The following is a 4,691-nucleotide window of genomic DNA, read 5'->3' as shown; positions in this document are numbered from 1 at the left end:
TTTTACACCGGGCGAGATATACAAGAGGCCACCAACTTTGTTGAATTTGGGAATACATACATAGATTGTTTTTTATTATTATGTTTTTGACCCGTATTAGATTTTTACATCTCTATATATATAAAAGAGAAGTACAAATTAGAAAATTGCTCAAAATTTCCGAGAATACCCTTCAATTAAGCATAAAGGAGAGTCTTAATTGAAATTGAAAGGGTAATTTTGTCAAAAATTAACCGACCCGTTTATAAACAGGATCCGCGTCCTTTCTATTTTAACCCGGTATGTATGTAATTGATGGGCTTCGAATCCAATATCTGTACGAAATATTAAAAAAGCCTTTCCTATTATTTGCTGAACACATATTCGAAATCATCGCTCAATCAATCAGAAATTAATCTACACATATCCGAAATCAATCAGAAAATCTTCAGAACTTAATCACGAGAAACAATTACCTGAATCATCGCTCAATCAAAATCTCAAAATTTATACAGAAAATCTTCACAGCTTAATCACCACAACCATTACCTCAATCACTCAATCCATAATATTCGATTAAAGTGTTTCTGGAAAAAGAATCAAAGATTTTATGCTTGCATTATGCTCAAATATACACGACTCACCTATAAATAGCTCATCACCACATAGGGTTAAATCATCACCATTTCAGCAATTGTCGAGTCAAAACTAAGAAACTTACCTTGCAATGGCTGCTTCTTACGCTTTTCTCCGAGATGTCAAGCCTTTCAAAACTACTTGGAAAGTGCAAGTCCGTGTCCTTCATACATGGAGAACAGATCCAACACAATTTGGTAAATCATTTGACATGGTACTCGCTGATACTCAGGTATGTACACATAACTACTATTATTATATACAAAATCATATTAATATTCAAGTTAATAGTAGTAGTTTAACAGCAATGTCATTTTCAGGGTACAAAGATTCATGCTACCGTGAAAAAGAATCTGATCAATCAGTTCGAGAGCAAGATCACTCAAGGAGAATGGAGAACAGTTGAAAATTTCGCGTTGAATTTTGCCGAAAGTCAATTCAAACCAACTGCTCATCGATACAAGATGAGTTTCATGACTCAAACCGTTGTGGCGAGGATAGATCCTCAGTCTGATGAGCCATACCTATCTCTTTCCCGATTTGATTTTGTACTATCCGGGAACCTCAACCCAAACTTCCTAATAGGTAATCGTATGAATAACTTATGTATTTTAAATATCTCTACAGAAGTTGATGTGTCTTCTTACAAATCCGTTTATGTGTTTACACAGACATTGTTGGTAAAGTGGTTAATGTTGGTGCGCTGGAGACAATAGATGTTAACAACAAGCCAACAAACAAGATTGATGTTGAACTCAAGGATGAGAGGTATAAAGTATTTTTAAAAATATTGTAATTATATGTATTCTTTAATTGAAATTTTTTAACAAGATAAAACTTTTGTTATGCTTTCAACACAGTGATGTAAGGTTAACATGTACTTTGTGGGGATCATATGCTGATCAAATCTTCGCTGCATGTCAAGACGGCGATGTTGAAATGGTGATTTGTCTTCTGAGATTTGCTAAAATCAAAATCTACAATGGTACGAAACTATGCATAAATGAAACTATACTAATTGTGGGGATCATTTCCTTTATCAAGTTTTGACTAAATATGCTTGAACTACTATCGTAGATGTAAGGACGATAGCAAATGCTTTTAACGCATCACAGCTCACCATTAATCCACAGTATGGTCAGATTGTCGAGTTCAAGAATAAGTAAGTACAAGTTATTATTTTGAATTTATTTAGTACTTATACAGTTTTGATAAATTAATAACTTAACCCAATTGTCAATCTAGGTTGCCAAATGATGGTCTTGCTCTCACTTTACTTGAGAGCAAACCAAAACGTGAGCTGCAGTTAGCAAATACTGGAGAATTCTACCATCAATATGCGAATGGGACCATCCAAGATATCTTGGAAGCAATTGAGGTATTACTATGTTCATTGTGTACTAAATTAATCTACGCTTTTAAATGTCATGTGTGTAGTATATAAGTAAAGTTATTTGATTGATGGTAGGTTGGTAAGGTTAGGCTGGTATGTACTATTTACACCATAGACTGTGACTGGGCGTGGTACTACATTGCATGTAAAAAGTGTAATAAGAAGGTTTCCAAGGTGAATTCTACTACTAATGGAAATGCATCTGTTACAAAGAAACAAAAGTGGCAGTGTGATACTTGCCACGCCCAAGTGACTAATGTGTTATCAAGGTAATAAACCAAACTCCTCATATCCCTAATATTTATACGATTATCACTCTAATACATCAATCTATTAGGTTCAAAACACATGTCAATGTGATGGATCAAACATGACAGATGAAACTAATGCTTTTCGATAGCCCAGCTGCTGAAATTGTTGGTTGTACCGCTTATAGTCTAATTGAAGGACCCTTTGATGAGGTAATATGTCTTTACTTAAACAATTGACTCTTTAGCTGTGTAAAATGTGATAAATATTTTTAGTATTAAATCGAAAACTTTCTTCTATATAGATTGAAGATCCAGAAAATTTGCCACCAGCTATCAAGAGTTTGGTTGGAAAAACTTACCAGTTTCTGGTAAGCATTGAATATGACAACTTATGGAATGAGAAGGATACCTACAAGGTTTCAAAAGTACTTTGCAAGGATGGTACTATTGTTGATGATGTGACAGACCTGTCTCATAGTGGAAATAATCAAACTGATGAGAGCACTGATGACCAGGTATGATAATTTAACATTATCTTATAATATAGATTTGTAAAATTCATATTATTGAATCTCGACTGTGTTTTTAGATAACCCTACTACTTACAAGTAGTGAAGACGCCTCTGACTCTACTACTCCGTCTTCTAAGCGGTCAACCGGTGATTCAGAGGTTTCTCTAGATTATGCTTCTGCCACAAAGAAACTTTGTTTGGATCACATCAAGGTTGTCAACATAAAACAGGAGAAGCTCACAAAGGCAGAGATTATGGCACAAGCAAAGACGACTACTGCAGGGAGGGTAGATGGAGGCAATGGGGATACTACCAAGAAGAAGTGAGAGAATGAACTGGAATTTGGTCGTTGTTATTCAAAGTTTTTATTTGAGTTTAAGCACTAAATAAAGGATCCTATTGTTTGGAATCCATCAAGAATAATAATTGCAGTTGGTTTTTCTTTGTTGTTGTTGGTCTTACAACTTAATAAAATTCCAGTTTGATTAAAAATTTGGTTTATTTAATTTAGGTAACCTATTATTTTCAACTTTTCTAATTGGACTCGACAAAAAAAACCAATATAAGGTGAATAATATTCACTGATGGATAATTGTTATATCTCAATGTATAACATAAATTAAAAAAGTTCAAACTTATATATTCAAAGAAGTCCAAAAATTTTAAAAGACCTTTCAACTTAATAAATTATTTCATAGAGATTACTTTCTTATTAAAATTAGTTTGTTGACTCACTATCTAAGTAAAATTCTTATTAGAATTTATTTTAAAAATCAAATTAATAGAGATTGGGTTGAGGTAGTTATTGTATACATATAAGCACAAATAGATTTGTTTATAATACTAAAAATATTGAATTGCAAGGCAAACATTAATTCGTTTTAAAAATTAACAACCTCTGAGTTGTTTTTGGTTTAAAAGTTATCTTCAAAAAATCTAAAATAGGTTTATATTATTAAGTGAGAACATACCTTGCAAAGTATTAAAGAATGCCAGGTCAATTTAAATTAAAAATATTATCTCAAAAACAAATTTCCCATATGCCTATCAATTATCTCTATTTATAATTCCATAGATTTTGGAATTTGTGCATACTAGATTAACCTATTCGAATGAAAAACTAGAATCAAAAAAGTATAATCTTTGAAACAATGGATTAAAGATCTAAATGGACACATTTAATTTTTATAGTAGGAAATTAATCCTTCAATTACGGTCATGCTATATTAGTATTGCTAACTAGCGTTTATAATGGAAATAATATCTCATTCACCTAGAGATTTCTTATAACTATTTTTAAAAGCACCAATTTCACGAAAACTAAACAAGTGAAGCATGAGTAACAAGAGAGATAAGTCAGGACATGGATTTGATCATGGAAATCGACAAATTAGAAGGAAGTATTCTACTACTCAAGCAAAAGCTAATTGTGTTAATGTGAAAGGGATTTTTGGGAGGCTGTTTACAGACTTAACTAAATTAACTCATGTTATGCTAGAAGAATCAATCTGTCCAACAGGAAACAGTTTTAATGCAAAAAATATAGGTAAGAATTCTTTGCTGTTTACCTGATATATTTTAGTCTGTATCGTGTGTGAATTCATTATCACCAATGTTCTTACTCATCTGGTAGTACAATTGTGTATCCTGCAGTATGCGAGAATCATCTAGATCAAAGCATCAGACACTAAGTTGGTTTATGCAATGGTACTAGATTGGAGATTACTCAAATGGGGAATAATGTTTTAGAAGCTTGCGTAATTACTAGGGATAGAGTTGGAGACAAATTTTTGATTCCAAAGGTCTTAATAAAACCATCAGACACTAAGTTGCCTTTTAGGATGAGGAGAAGACAATTTCCATTAGCGGTGGCTTTTGCAATGACTATAAACAAGAGTCAAGGACAATCACTAGAAGAAG

At 32.6% G+C, this 4,691-nt stretch overlaps 1 long non-coding RNA gene across 11 annotated transcripts in view; it reads right to left on the bottom strand.

Annotated features, from left to right (window-relative positions):
• LOC104787577 overlaps window positions 18–4,691 on the bottom strand; it is a 14,973-nt gene continuing 10,299 nt past the window's right edge. For 3 of the 11 annotated variants that reach the window (XR_002038188.1, XR_002038195.1, XR_002038193.1), the window contains 4 exons: window positions 2,866–2,948; window positions 2,669–2,726; window positions 701–778; window positions 18–566 (listed from right to left, as the gene is read on the bottom strand). This is a non-coding gene — a long non-coding RNA (uncharacterized LOC104787577). Of the gene's footprint in view, window positions 567–700; window positions 779–2,618; window positions 2,727–2,865; window positions 2,949–4,339; window positions 4,439–4,691 lie in introns of all 11 variants that reach the window. The other 8 variants (XR_002038196.1, XR_002038194.1, XR_767977.1 and 5 more) reach the window with 8 other exon arrangements.

Source organism: Camelina sativa, chromosome 5, assembly GCF_000633955.1.
Source record: "Camelina sativa cultivar DH55 chromosome 5, Cs, whole genome shotgun sequence".
Lineage (NCBI taxonomy): Eukaryota > Viridiplantae > Streptophyta > Magnoliopsida > Brassicales > Brassicaceae > Camelina > Camelina sativa.
This window is presented reverse-complemented; position numbering and strand designations above follow the sequence as displayed.